Source organism: Passer montanus, unplaced genomic scaffold, assembly GCF_014805655.1.
Source record: "Passer montanus isolate IOZ18808 unplaced genomic scaffold, ASM1480565v1 scaffold106, whole genome shotgun sequence".
NCBI classification, from domain to species: Eukaryota; Metazoa; Chordata; class Aves; order Passeriformes; family Passeridae; genus Passer; species Passer montanus.
In genome coordinates this window covers 2,470,721-2,487,056 of record NW_024357170.1, presented here as the reverse complement: position 1 = coordinate 2,487,056, position 16,336 = coordinate 2,470,721, and the positions used below count along the sequence as shown (strand labels likewise).

Here is a 16,336-nt window from a genome sequence, read left to right as displayed (position 1 = left end):
CAGAGCACTGTACTACATACAATACAACACATTTACCACTAATTACTATTTACTGAGGCTATTTACAGCAACTTAAAAGAAAAAAAATTAACTACTCATCCTTCTTCCAAGAGATTTATGCTAACTTTCCAGGGTAGAGGCTACTCCCTTCTATATCCCAGTGAGTGTAGGAAAGCTCATCAAAGTAATCTGATGCATCTTGTGGGTCCCTGGAAAAAGAAAATTGCATATGCTTTCTTTAAAATATCCTCTAGTACCATGGAGGGTCCCTTGCCCAACTGCTCAAGTATGTACACTGCCCAGAATCTGTCTCTTCATTGCCTCATCTCAGTGGAGCTTCTGTTCAGGGCCCCTGGAACCAGAAGAAAAGGACATGCTGACCCATGCTAACACGGTCTACCCACAGAGGTAGTGGAACTTCTGGCCTCTTCTTATGTAGGGAAAGGGAAGATAATGCAAGGGAGACTTCCAAGCAAGGATGTGGAATTTTTCCTTGCCCCTGCCCTATTTCTTTAACATCACTCATCCCATTCTCTTCTGTCATTCTCTGATCCAGTCTAGTTATATTTTCCTGAGGTGGTGCTCTTTTGGTTGGGTTTTCTTCATAATTTCCCTAGTCACAGAACCATAACTTATCTCTAGTTGAACAGGAACAATCAGGATCACTGTTTCCAGCTCCCAAATTAATGTCATGTTGGCCAACACCTACTGCATTGCCAGATCTGTTCTGTCATAATATCCCTTGCAAGTTACCACTGCAGTTTTCTTCTCCTTACCTACAGAGTAGTTTCTCTTTCTCTACAAACCCCTCTTTCCTTATTTCTCTCTTACATAGAACTTCTCGCTCTTCAAGGAGTCCACCTGCTCCTGACTCTGACCCTGGCTGCACATTAGCATTTCCACTCTCTACAACAACAACCCTTGTTTTGTTTTTGGAGGCTTGTGCCTCCACCTGTTTCTATACCTTCTTAATTGATGAGTTCCAGTGTTTTTCAGGGAAGTGGTGAAGGGAAAACAAACCCTAGCTCCTCATTCCCTTCACTTGATTGTAGTGTTCATCTCTACTGGGAGCATCACAGTTTGTTTCCAGTAAAACCCAGTCTGTGCTGTATGTACATCCCATACTGCCCATAAATTCAAGCATCTCTGTCCAGAGGTAATGGGGTAATGGCGTTTCCCAGGATCACACCACTAAAGCACCCTGGGATATTTCAGGATGAAAGGCACTCTATTAAAAAAAATGGATAACTACCTCAGAAGTTGCACCATGAGAAGACAATGCATAGCCATGTCTTAAAGAAACTTCTGGCCTAGTCCACACAGGAATTAAAAGTTAATGCAACCAAGCATGGAATAGCATTATAAGCAGGACAGAAAAAGGCCTAGAATGCCAGGAACATGCAAACTAAGATGCAGTCAGCAGCCCTGCTTTCTGCAAGATGAAATTCTGGTGCTTGTGGCTCTACTGGGGTATGACCCTGCTCTGAGAAAGCCACTCAATATTAATCAGAAGTGGAAAGCAGGATACTACAGAGCTGTGGAATAAATGAGCTAGTGACTGAGAGCACATGCCACAAAAGGCAGTACCAGTGGGAGAGTGGAGGTCCTCAGCTCACCTGGTCAATTTGCTTCTAAAGAAGTATCAATATAGAAGTTCACAAATAATTTAATGAAGTGAGAACACATCTGTTGCCTAATAACCTGTGTAGAAACATGTGTTTTTCCAATTCAAATGCTACTGTCAGAATTTCATTCCAAAGGAGATGTACAACTACTCTCCCGTACTCCAAGATGGAATCACAGAATTAGGCAAATACTTTCAGAGAAGCTTCTGTCAGCCTGCAATGAATACCTATGTTGTTATCACTATAATCACTGGGCAGCTAAATTTTGTTTCTAACACTGTCTAAACATACCAGGAGAAAAAATCATGCATACAATTCTACTTTCACAGAAGATAAAAGTATGGCTGTAAAAAGACGTTTGCTGTAGGTAATGGAGTTTGGATAGGAATAAAAGGGGAACACCATCTTTCAGAAAGTGATGCAGAAATACTAACTACAGAGAAGACATCCCGTTTTTTGACATTCAATTTAATAAATAAAGCAAATGGTCTGCTTGTCACTCTCTATCCTATACAAATACTGGAAATGCAAACTGTCTGGGAAGAAGAAATAGAATGCCCTACCCTGGTATGTGCACTAATTTGCTAACTGCTCTGTGGCTTCAATCCAGCAAAACACTTAAGTACATGAATAGTCCCAACAACAAAGGTCTGAAAGACTGCCCATACATTAAAGTAAATTGCAATGTAGGCACAAGCCTCCCTTGCTTTCATTAAAGCCTGCAAAACTCAGAGAAGAAAATCAATGATGCCCCCCTTGGGTATAGCAAGCAAGGAGTGGGGTCACAGCAGCTGCTTTCAAGGATAGCTTAGACAAACACATTTATGAAATGCATATGTATTTGTATACACAAATTTTAGATATACATACATTGGTGGTATAACACTGTTTTCTAGGCCAAAAAAAAGAAAAAAAACCCCAACAACAACAACAAAAAACAACAATAACAAAAAACCCAGCTTGTTTTCTAGCTGAAATACAAAAGGGCTATTTAGCTATTTATGAAAAAACTTACAAACTTTTTAGTGGGCTTGCTTTTATGGTTAGACAGTTTGTCATTCTGCAAACAAAATATGTTGCTGTGTTTTCCCTGAGTTTAGTAAACAAATGTCAGTGTTCAAGCACGTGTGATGATAACATTTGGTGGGGACACAAGGGAGACAGATGAGTGATTCACAGTCTGGAAGGAGATATTGCAGGGTCTAGGTCAGGGGAGAAGTGAGAGCTGCTCAGGAAGGATGGGTGTAGCATGGGACGATGAATATTTTGCCATTTGAGAAAAGTTACCTGCAATGAGGATTTACTCAGATGGTGCCATTAAGGTGCTCAAAACACATTTCCAGTTACCTCAGGGAACAAAATCCTGAACAACAATATTACCAAAAGGACCATTTTAAAGCACAGTTATAATTTCTGCTTTTACTGTCCTTAGTATTTACATTCCTCTTGCTTCTCTGTTCAAATGCTACGACCAGCACCTAACACAGACACACAGTGGGCATTTGTAGGCAAATACATCCTCCTCAAAGCAGCAGATTTGATCCCATTCCTGTCACAAATGGTTAATTTTTTTCTGGGGCACTCAGCATCAGATTTCATGTGGAGGCACCTGAAATAGCAGTCCTATGTTATTAGCCATTTAAGACCAAATGCTATCAAGAACACAATGAGTGGAAGTCTAATCTGCAAGTTGTACTTCAGAGATGAATGAAATGTTTACAGGGCAATAGTGGTGTGAAAGTGGAAGAACCTGCTTCTCTCAGAACTCTATATGCTCTGCTGGCACATTCAGGGTGAGAAAAATCCACTGTGTAAACAAACCACACAGCTGCTGTCATATGTGCATTGTCATATGTGCTCTTTCTATGTGCATTGAGGCTAATTTAGCATCACAGTATAGTTTCTTTACCCTAACACTAGCACGCTCTCTTCTGTGCCAAAGTGCACAGAAGAGCATCACCTGTTTATAGCTCTGCTCTTATTACCTTAACAATCATTAGTAACATTTGGGAGTTGTAGGCTGTGTAATTGCTCTGCAAGTATATTCTTCAGGACTGAATTGCCTTTAATCTACTTAGTACCTCTTGGTTTCTTTCTTGCTTTTTACTTTCTTTCTCGCAGCTCTGCATAGAACCTGGAGTCACTTCTCTCCTAGAGTTTGGTGAATGATTTGCTAATTTCTTCTGTAGGAAATGAATTATAGCACAGTTATTGCTGACTTTCTTTACCTGAGCAATGGTGCAACCCAAAGAAATAATGATGATTTGCTTCACCTTCTGATTCAATCTCTGCTGTTGGCAGATGTTCATAGTCTCATGATGCCAAATCAAATCCTACTGAAACTGCTGGGACTCTGTGAGCTTCAGAACCATTTCCATCAGGCTTGGATCTCATCTCCACTTCAGAGAGAACACTACAGAACTGACTAGAGCAGTCTTTGGCCTCTACAGATTTCATAGGCTAGAAATGCTGTATTATTTCATCCTAGTCACCCATGTATACACCAACTGGTGTTCCATTTCTTATAAAGAGCAAGGAGGTGAAAAGATAAAATGAGTGAAGATGGAGATGCATTTGCAGAGCTGCACGTGGAAATAAGCATGAGATGTGCTAGCAGCATATTTGGTTTGTAGCAATCCCTGGCTTTAATGATTTAAGTAAAGAAAGATGAAGAAAATCCTTAGGAATCTAAAGGCTGTTTGCCAGAGGTCAGCAGAAGACTATACAGAGTGCAGTCAATATTGCTGTGCTTGTGTGAACACAAAAAAATAGAATTCTTCTTGATAAGCAGCTGTATTTGTTGATGAAATGCATCAGCTAAACACTGAACATAGATTTTAATTTGGGTGGTATTTATTGGTGGTCAAGGTAAGCAGAAAAAATAGCAGTGCTTTTCCTGACATCATGCCATATTGGCAAGCAAGGAAATCCTGGTTCTGCCTGTAAATAGGACTCATGGAAGTCCAAAGAGACAATAAATGTCAAAAAGGAAAAATGAGATGTCCTTCAACACAGCCACACTTATGATCACAAAGTTGTTTTTGAGACAGCTCAACTTCGTATAGGTCAGCAGAGAAGTATCTCCATGAAATGAGTCATAAAAGACACTAAGAGAAAACAAGGCCTTTGCAGGTGTTTTGGAGGAAATGAAGAAACAAAACAACTCCAAAAATATTTAACCAAATGACATATAAGTAAGATGGAGGTATATTTATTTACATTTTGGGTTTAGGCACTTGATAGCTAAGAGGAAGAAGTGAATTTGATGGACATTCAGAAGCGCTACTACATATACATTAGAGCTGGGTTAAACAACAAATCCACAGTCTGGACAACAGGAAAATTCCTTTAGTCACCTAATATCCCTTTAGCACAAAAACAACAAAAACAACATAAAACCCACAAAAGAGCTCTTCTGCTCCCACCAGGGAGGATCCTTAAGATCCTTTTAAAGACTCTAATTACTGAGTATTACAACTGCCGTTCTTTGATTTTATTGTTTTTCCGGCATTTTACTTTGCTGTGAGACTGTTTTATGGAGCATTTTGGTGAGATCCTGATAGTCAATCCTCCAGATTAATTCAGTGTTCATTGGGCCAATGTAGTCAGCTTCTCTGAGAGACAGCACAGCAATGACAGCTCACTATCTCCTTCTGGGAATTCTAGGAAGATTGAACAGCACACAGTATTTTGAACTAATGCCAAATACTCAAAAGTCCTGTTTGGGTCTACATATGTAGCATTTTCAAAATAAATCTCCAGGGAAATGTACTACTCAGGACTCCAGTATGAGACATAGATTAGCCCAGGAAACTACAAATCTTGATTTAAAAGAGCTCATTACAGGTTTATTTGTATTTTTTATGATATGTTTTTCAGACCTAAATTACTGCAGAACAATTAAATAACCATTAAGTAAGCACTTAGTCCAACCGATAGCTTTTCCTGGGAAGCTCAGAGGGAGCTCAGAAAGCATTTTGTCTGGAAAGGTGAGGAGCATAATCCCAGTCCTGAAGAAGAGCAAGCAGACAAACAGCTGCTGCCCAGGCAGGCCAGTTTCACCTCCAGCACTGCCTGAATGTGCCCTTTAGCAAAGCTGGCAGGACCCTTTGGGTTTGTTTTGCTAATTTTTTTCCTGCAAAGCTCCCCCAACACTAAAATATTTCACATGTGAAAGGAAACTGGATTCAGAGACCAGGAGCACCCTCCTGCCCCCAGCAAATCAGGCTCTATGTTTGAGCTGCTCCTTGCAGCAGCTTCTCTGCCTGATACAGGCTTAATGGATTCTCAGTGCCATACAACAGCCACCCACAGAGGCAGATGAGGCTGCCTAAACACCACTTCCACACAGTGCCAAGGACAATATCCCCATGCCTAAATGTTTCAGAGGTTTGAAGTTTGGGGTTTTAATTTGTAAATAGTAGTAGTAATAATAATAATAACAACAACAACAACAACAACAATACCACCACCATAGAAAAATCAACTACTTCAGAGAACATCTGGCTCAGTGTGAGAGTACACTTCTTTCAAAAATAATGCTGACAACATTTTGTTGGCTTGTTCATGTGGTTGTATTCCTCCTCGCTTCTCAGAACCTATCTATTTCCAATATCAATTTTGCTGCCTTCCCAGTACAAAGGCACAGTGAAGAGAGTCAGCAGGCATGCTGAATTTCAGTGAGAAGTCAAACTGCCTGGCACCATCAGAAATTATTAAATTTACAACACAGAGGCAATAGAGAACAAAGAGGAGAAAAATGTGGGAAGGAAAGGCTGGAGAGAACAGGATTTGTGATATCCACTGTTATCTACCAGGCTCCCTGTGCTACACTTTGACCTCCAAACATGTACACATAATTCATCAATCACTGATGTTAAAGTGCACCAGGGATGAAAGAAGGGCATTAAATAACAGACTAACAGAATGGGGTTCAGAGTATCTGCATTCTGTTCATAGTAGGAGTGTACATAAAAGCAGATACTCAGCTTAACAAAACAGATTTGGTGAAATCAATACAGTATCAGTTAAACTGCATGTACTGACAAATGATCCCGTCACAGGTTTTCTGGAAAGTTCTGTGATTTCTACAGCCTCCTGTGTAACTCTAGGCAAATTATTTAACTCTTCTGTCCCTCACATCTATAAGTTACAGCACATGGTGTAATAGCTCCTCTTTCAGAGTGGAGGTAGCTTTTATAAACTCCTGCGACATCCTGAAGCCAATTAGTGATTAGAAAAGCAAGTAACTAGGAGTTCACTTCTGAAGAAGCAGAAGGAGAAGAAATACACAGCATAAGAACATTCACATTCCAGCTTCCCCAACTTGGCATTTGTAGTATTATGTTTCTTTTTCTTGGGCCAGGTCTCATAAGCCCTCAAAAGAAATATAATACATCCAAGGATAGCTTAGCTATTACTTTGGGGGCATAAAATAAGCAGGATGACTTCTGCTGCAGTGTTAAAAACAAAAAAAAGGTTTAATAAAAGGCAAAATAACAAACAGAAAAACTCGAGCCAGGTGCAGAGGTCTGCTCCTGGTAAAAACACCTCACAAAATCACTTTAGCTCTTTTGTTCTCTTCTTTTCTACCTGATGGGCCAGGTGGGACTTTTTGGCTTCTATCCAAATAGATGTCCTCAAGTTTTTGGTGAAGTCCCTGAGGTCCTATGAGGTGGCTTTTCAGTTAATCATTGAGAGAAACTTCTGGGCTTCTTTCCTTTTTTGGGGGACAAAGGCTAGTTTTGCCACGCAGTCATTAGGGGGCACAATCCTACATTGTAGCCTTACAAAGAAATGTCAGTTTAAATAACCAATTCTCATCACGCTAAATACTGAAATACCAACACTGATTATGTGGATTTCTGTTAAAAATTAATGTTTTAGCAAGAGGGCTCTTAGCTTTGGCCTTTCTAGCACTTTGCAGTTTGATATGGATTGAAGATAGCAGCTATTTTACCATCCTCGGCCCATGTAAAGTGGAGGCAGAAAATCTGCCAGCTCTGGTAAAATCACCAGTGTAACACAATGCTTGCAGCACCGAAATGGATAACATGGGCTTACATGGGATGTGCAGTGATTTAGCGAGCTATAAACACAGAGAACTTTTAAAGAAGGGACTCCATATGAAAGGGGGCCAAAAGTGCAGTGGCTTTTACTCCAAGGTGAATGCTATAGATGGAATAAGAGAAGAAAGATTACTTGCAGCTTCTCAGCCCTGATAAATCAGGCATGGCCTTTGGAAAATAATTAGTCATACCATGCATCGTGCACAAACCCTAGGTTAATTGATTTGCTGCACAAGCTCAATGTTTTTATCAATAATGAACATAGTTCAGATGCTCTCCTCCCCCTGTTACACTTAACACCTCTGTTTCTGCATTCCTGGAATCCTGGGAGCCGCAAAGCAGGGAAATCATCCTGACTTGCTCATGATTGCAGGTTGACTTTGCAATCTCAGCACATGATCCATTCCACTGAGAAAAAAAAGGATTCCAAAGACACTGCTACCATGACTGTCCTGTGACTATACTGTGGCTTATACAAGAGAGAAGTTACCTAAATGACAACTCTGATGGAGAAGATATTGGACAGAAATGTTACAGGTGAGACAGGGAATTAAGGAGAGAAAAGAAGTATGGAATTTCACCTTACATTGTTTCTCACTCTTCATTTTCTTTCTATTCTCCTCCTCTTCACCTCATTCCCACTTGGCTGGCTATTTTTCTTCCTCCTCCTCTTATCTTCTGTTTGCCTGACATACCTTGGTCTCACTCCCTTCTTCTTTTTGTTCCCTCTTAAAAACATCTCATGGTGTTCCTACAAAGCTTCTGCTATGAAAGCATTCACAGTGACTTCTAAGGTATAATATTTAACAAAGCAGGCAAGTATTCTTAGGCTTGAAATATACATGACTATTAAATATATGCATTTCCCTTCTTATTTCAATTAACTCCTAAATTAATTCAGAATAGCTCAGAGCAACCTGAAACATAACTACATGGAAGTGAATAATTAATAGAACTGATGAAATGCATGCCACATACAGGAAGCTAACAGTTTTTATGAACAGGTATTTGCTATTCATCTCTTTAATTTCTCCTGGTTTATAACCAGAAACACATGGCAGTATCAGTCTCTAGAGCTACTGCTGGATCACATCTGAGATTTGTCATGGATAGCAGAAAAGAGGAACAGTGCCTGCAACATGGTCCGTGACTGATTTCTCTACACAGTGAAAAACACAGGCCACATAGCGACAACAGCAGGTATGAAAGCATCTTTACATAGTATTTAGAGCAGGCCCTGCATTCAGAGAAAGATACATGACAAACACAACATATGGTATACTTGAAACAGAGTCCATTTGTTGTGCTATGTGTGAATGCAAGATTTTTTCCAGTACACTCTGGCTTGATATTCTTTCCAGATCTTTCTCACCTGATGTTTCAGTGAGCTGGATGCTAGAGGCCTTTAGAAAACATGTCAGTTATTTTATTTAGTATAATCTTGCTATATCCAAAGTAGACAGTATGAACAGAACATTGGTTCACTTCCAATGCTATTGAATGATTGACTGTGAAAGCCTCTTTTGCCTATTTTCTCTTTTTAATTTTTTTCTTAAGGTCCTGCTTTCCAGTGTGTTTTCCCATTCATGCATGTAGTTTTCCCATCCTGTCAGCACTGCCAGTCACTTAGCTGCTGAGCTCCTGCCTGCTTGCTGCACTTTCTGTCACACAGGTGTGGAGAGATTTCTGATCTGACTTACAAATCCAGTGCTGCCCCTGGCAAGCTGAGTGGTTGTCATGCTGCTGCAGGCCATTTCAAACAGCTGCTCTTTCCAAGAGCACCTCCAGCTTAACTTTCCCCCTTTAGTTTTCATCCTTTCCACACCAAAAGGCACTGGCAACGGAGCCATGCAGAAACTATGACTGCACCATTAAACTATTTTAGATTCTTGCTCATTGAGAAATTATCTGCATGTCCTAGTTTTAGTCATATTCAACTGTACATTTACTGTTCAAGCACTATATCCATATGACTTCTAGATTACCTACCAGCTGATGTTTCCTAACTCATCTTGGCTATGATTTTTTTAGCGTTGTTTTGTTTGCTGTTTTCTTTTTAAAATATTTATGCCTGTTCTGATCAATATGCTTATCTGGTACCTGCTTCTGCACAACACTCTTGGAATTCAATCCCAGATTTTGGCAAAATCTGGACATCTGCTCTTGTTCCTGAATGTTGGGAGGCTTTTCCTTTGAGTTTCAATTAACTCACCACTATTGTATCCTCATAACTGCTGCTTTTCTAGTGCATTCAATCTCAACTGAAGCAAAGCAACAAAAGATATTAATTACTCAACAAAATTTGGTTTTCTTTCTGAATTAAAACTAATTCAAAGTCAAAAATTTTGAAACACACGATTTTTCTTTTGGAAGGCAAGTGAGCTAAAAAAACAAAGTAGAATGTGCAGAGACTTGGTCCCATTTTGCTGAGTGAAAGTATGATACAAATCTGAATTCGTCCCTAGGAACTTAACAGAGGACTGAAATCAACTTGACTTGGCTGTATTTAACTCTGCAACTTGGAATATACTGAAAATCTATCTTGATTTCATGTCTCATAACATTTTCTCACATCCTTGTTTCTGTCTGGACTGCTCTGAACAATAGAACTGCAGCTGCTCTTATGGATGGGATCTTTCCTGCAGTCCAGACAGTCTTTGACAATACTATAATATTTACACCTCAATTTTCTTACATATAAAGGGAAGATTGCAGCCTCAGGTTTCAGATGTATTTAAAATTTTTGTAAGCCAAAAGTAGAATGCCTTTGTCTCCAATTCTATGACATCGGAAGCATTTAAGCTGACATTTACTGAAGGTCTTAAAGTGAAAAGCTCAGGGGAAAAAAAAATCAACAAAATAGCACTGAGAATTTTGATACTTAAAACTCTGCTTTTGCAGTTTTATTTGGACAGACTTAGTTTTATTTGGATAGTGCTTAGAGGGCAGCTACAAAGACGATAGAGGCTCTCTTTTTGCAAGGCGCCACAAGGAGAAAAGATAAAGAGCAATGATTGCAAGTTGCACTGACCAAAGTTTTATTGATCTTATGACCTAAGAAATACAATTTTTACAATGAGAATGACCATTCAGTGAAACAACCTCCCCAGGGACATAGTGGAGTCACCATCACTGCTGATGGTGGTTTTCAAGATGTGACCAGGCAGGGCACTATTTTCATCCAGGCTCCCTTTTCCACAGAAGGCTCGAGGTCCTTTCCAACCTGGGCTGTTCTAGGATCCTGTGAGACTACTTACTATCACATCTAGCCCTAAACTTTCACCAAAAACTGATTTTGTGATTCTATTATGATTACTGCTTCCCCTTACAGCTGAACCTAAGTCAGGTTACAATTAAAATGGTTTTACACCAGTTTCATTTTACTAGTCCTAATCATAATCAGTCATTTGTATATGAAAGGAGGGAGATCAGGTCTAACAGAAATTACTTTTTACTCATACTAGGTATTTTCACCTGCTGCATGTTCCTTCCAGACAAACTGAAACCTCTTTCTATTCCAGAGGAATTGAGAAAGAAAATGCAAAGCAAGGTGCCCTTCACACAGGCTGCTGGAGAAAATAAGAATCCTGGAAATGAAAGCACAGCAATTTTCGTGGGTTATACACAGTTTAAAAAAGTTATGCATTTCTAACAGGGCACAGTGAGATTTAGAATAGCTTTTCTATATCTCCTATATTCTGTGAAAGTTAATAAATTTAATGTTTTATTCTAAATGTATCATGGGAACATGTAAAGAGACAAGTTTCTATTACACTTAGGTCATAATGTGTGCAGTTTTAGGAAAAGGCTTCCAAAACCACACTAAGTTTGTCCAGATAAAACTGCTGCTGCTTGAAATGCTTTCTTATTATTTTATCTATGAACTGATTTCCATTATAAAATTTTCTTTACATACATTTCTTTACAATCATACTAGGATTCCAACTGGAAAAAGACAAATAAGATTCCCATTCTGTGAATGGGAAGCCTGCACTCAGGGTAGCCATGGTGAAGCATGTTCAGGCAGAGTAATTTAACTGGTTACATCATCATGGAAGAGCTTTCATAGCTGGGATGAGAAACTCGTACTTCGTAAAGTCTGGAACAGAGCTGGCAATTATTTAAAGTCATCCTTCCACATGAATTTAAATGTGAAGATATTATTGTACTTTCTGTAGAAAAAACACCTGTCCTCTAAAGTGCTTTGCAGAAATTCTGAGTCACAATAACCTTCTTGCCCAGAGTCCCACAAGGGATTAGCACCAGAGATGGAAATAATGAATCCTAACTCTAACACCTCCTTCAGTGACTGGGCACAGCGCTTCCTCCCAGGGAGTCCTAACATATTCTTCTACCACTACAAAATTGCATTGGACTAAGAAAAAACATGAAGAATAAAAATAAATCATGGAAAATAGGAAGGAAAAAAATTGAACAAAGATGGCTTTGTAATCCTCAGAAGAAGAAACTCAGTAGTTTGATGACCAATAGACTCCTATGCTACTACTGCAAAACAAGAGTTTATCACATAATCAAGTTTAACAAGTTTCTGTGTATCAGCAAAAGTATGATAAACCATTCCATAGGCCTGCTTAGCAAGTGCAAGACAATGTGCAAGGCACATTTCCTTTTCCTACAGGTCTAAACCTACACTTTTAGTACAGAAAGAGACAAGGTGGTTTTGAGAATCTTGCTAAGTTGTGGTAGCTTGATTTTGTGTCAAAATCCCTAACTCTGCTAAGGCTAATGGGATAAGGGGAGGTGAAAAAGCATTTCTTTGCTAAGTGGTGTTTTAACAGACTTGAAAGTGACAGTGACAACTGTGTAAAAAGCTTTTTCACCACTTGATGAGACCACCATGATTTTAGCCTTCTGTAGCCTGGTACTTCTCCACCTCATCTCCGCATGTAATTGCCACTCATAATTCACCTGTCTTTTCAGCCTACTTGGTACTTGCTATATAAAAGCACTGGCAGTGAATGATGAACAGACATTAAACATAGACATCCAGGGGATGGAATCTATAGGGGCTGAAGTATTCCTAGCTGCAGAGCTCCTGAAGTCTGTTGCTTGTAGGCAAAAACCCTTCGTGCTTTAGAAGACTTGCCCCTGGGGGAGGGACTCAGCTGGGAATTTGGGTAGGTGAGGCAGTTTCAAGCCAGGGCTCTTGCCCACAACACCTTATGTAAGTTGCAATGCAAATGGGATGTACCCAACCCGTCGCTGTGTTCACTCTGAGCTTCAGTGGAGATACAGACACTCTCTCTCTATTTTGTCCGTATACCTAGAGGCACAAGTCTATTTTAATACTTTTTAAGCCAAATTTAGATTTTTCACCAGCTTTCCTAAATTAGGACTTTAAGGATCTGCCCCAAGGCTTTGTTGAATTATCATCAAATTCAGTTAAAACATGCTGTAACCCACTACCCTGACTAGTCACAGCTAGTGTACGATAATGATCTCCACATTTATTAAACACATGCTCCCTCTGGAGCTGGAGATAGAGTAACAGCTGTTTTATTCAGGTTTCTCTTTAAGTAATGAGGAAACACACACAACCTTGTCTCTGGTATGATTCCCAGTGTTCATACTCCCTCACGCAATTAAGATATACAAAGATAAACAACTGTTAAGTTCTCCATAACTTCTACAATCTATTCTCCCTACTGTTCTCTCACCCTGTTCTTGCCATCATTATTGTGAATAAACTAGCACTGAAATCTGACTCAGCAAAGCGAAATCAAGTTTTATGCAAAAACGAATGAGGTAAATTGTACTGGGCATAGCATCCTCCCAAAAGATACTGGGACTAAACATAAGAAATCAGTAGCCCTGTAATGAAGACAGTGAAACAATGCAAATGCTTGGACACCAGGGTTTGATCTGATTTTAACGTCAGCCTGGCCTCCCACTAGTATAAAATTATTATTTCTCTGTGGATCATTAATCCTTTTTGTCTAGAAGAGATAATAACACTTCTAGATGGCAAGCCAACGTGTCATTTGAGAAACAAGAACTTAAGCCCTCATCATGAACTCCAATATGGCTTTTAACTACACTTGTGGGTAGGAGCACGGCGACACAAAACACCCCAAAAACACTGGGACAAGCACAGTGCATCTTTGGAAAATTCACAGAGCAGCCTACAATTTTAAGGAGGATCTCTCTTATTGGAAGATGCCATTCTTCTGCCTGCTAAGTGCAAAAAGGCATGTATTCCTTCCTCTGCTCAACTCTCAACACCCAAAGCCCTTTTAAACTTTGATACCACCCCATGACTTTAATGTGCTGGTGAGCTCCAAGCATGTGATCAGTACCAGCTCTGCTGGTGCCTGAGATGGCTCAGCTGTGCCTGCAGACAAGGCATCCTTAGACTTGGTGCTGCTCCCTCCCTTCAGAACACACTCCAGTCATCTCCTAAGCATCTTGCAAAGCTTCTGCCTTTTTTTCCCAAGGCATTTGAAAACAGGAGGGGAAAGGTGGCAGCAAACTGTGTTAAGAGCCTTGTGGCTGATGGTTTGAGACTAGCTGAGTCTTTGGAGAGACTTTAAGTAATGTTGAGGACACCACATTCTGTGACTGCACATGCATTTTAGAAAGATAGAAATGCACCCACCCTGCAATGAATGGATCTTGTTATGCACAAAGCCAACAAACTGGCTAAAGGGCTTTAGCAAGTCAGTGCCTTCATGTTTGGATTGCAGTGCTGGCTGTGTGGGGTGCCTTTGTCCACTCCAGCCCTGTTTACCAACAGAGGTACAGTCACAATATAGCTCTGGCACCATTGTGAATAAATACATTGATGTGTATTTTTGCGTTTCAACAGCTTCTGTAGCAGTGCTTACCAGTGAGAGCTACAAAAGCAAGTAAACACAGATATTAAAAAAGCCATTTGCTTTCTCATCATGCATGTTTACTGTTTGCTGTTCAGGCATCTCTGGGAAGTGAAAGAGATAATTTCATCTCAGTTCCTTCCTCCAGCATACCCACCTGATGTATTTCTGATAGGGGATTATGACACTGCAGTGTAATGTTTGCTGCTATTCTAAAACGACACTTTACTTTTGAAAACCTGCAAACCATTTGCTCATAAAACACACTGCAATTCCCACTTGTCTATTTGGTACTTTGCTTGGGTTTTTTTCAGATTGAAAACAATTTAAAGATATTGCTTCAAATTAAACATTCATGTCTTATATGATATTTTCTTTGTAAGCAAGTTAACACAAATATTTTTTCCATGTATATTTATTATATGCCCACAGCAGTCCGTGTTGAAATCCATTCCCCTGCTCTTTCCGACAAACTAGTAATTCTCATTGCCATAAAAACACACACTTTTCCTGCCATGAAACTATTCCTTAGAATAAACTATTGCCTTTAGAGTATAATTTTTAATTTATTTCACTAGTTTCCATCTCAGATAACTAGATTGTTTTTTTATTACAGCTGGGAATTTTTATAATGTGCAAATTGAAATAATGATTGTAGTGCAGTACTCTGCAAGTGCTTTTCATTAAACCTCCAGCTACTATTCCTTGCTCTGTTGGATATCTCTGAGTCAGGACTACTTTATGGTGGACAGAAATCTGGACAATTTAGGTTTAAAGAATGACTAAAAAACTGACCAAAAACCTATAGATAACAACCTCAAGCATGCACTGGTTCATGTAGCTTAATTGCATATTCTTGTCAAAATCAAAATACTTAAAACTTAATAATCATGCTAAAAAGTGGACCTGTCCATAGTTATATATATTCCACAGTTATATATATTTTCCATATTTTCATTATTCTGAAAGTCAAAATCACTGCTTGTCATTACAACTCCATTACAACTGGCAGACACACAGTGCCAGAAACACATCTACATTTCTGAGATGCTGTGTTGTAGCAAAACGACAATGTTTTGCTTTCTAATCAACAGAATGACTAAACTCATACTCTGTGTTCAAGTATGATTTTCTGGTTAGTATTAGTCACTTAAAATAGCTCAGAACCATTTGTGTGGCCTGTTGAAATTTACACTACTGTTGATCACCAGGCTCATCTTGCTACTTTGTCATTCTGTATTGCTTATTGGTAAATGAGTTTGCTAGCATATCTTCCCACTGCTGCCAGGGTCACAGAAGCCCGAATGAACACTGAGAGAGTCCACTTAATTGCAAAGATTTATGGCTATGTTGTGTTCTTTTCGCCCTTTCTACTCAAACTTGTCTTCCATGTCTGACATCTATAGAAAAGGGAAAGCTGCTTATTCTAGTCCAAAACAGCAGCAGACTAGGATCACAGTTCCGCAGGGATTCCTTGTTTCTATTGCTAGTGCATAGGCAACAGAGAAACTGGTTTTTAATCTACCTGAGGACAGGGTACTGAACCAAAGAAAAATCCTGTGTCAATATAGTATCAGCCACAATCAGTCTGCAATGAAATAATGAGCTACATGACTGGCAAAAGCCCCCACAAACCTTGTAACATACAGAAGTAACAAGCTGCTCATTTGGATTTAAGATACCGTGCTTTCTGAGGTGAAACACAGGTGCACAATTATCCAATAAACAGATTTTTAAGTTCTGGAAACTCAGAACCAGAAAGTTACTATTTGAAAACCTGTCTCTGCCGACACAAAGAGTCTGCTGTGTG

At 39.5% G+C, this 16,336-nt stretch overlaps 1 protein-coding gene across 4 annotated transcripts in view; it reads right to left on the bottom strand.

Moving 5' to 3' along the window:
* Positions 1-16,336, bottom strand: part of SCUBE1 (signal peptide, CUB domain and EGF like domain containing 1) — a 193,070-nt gene that overhangs the window by 126,139 nt on the left and 50,595 nt on the right. The window lies entirely within an intron of this gene.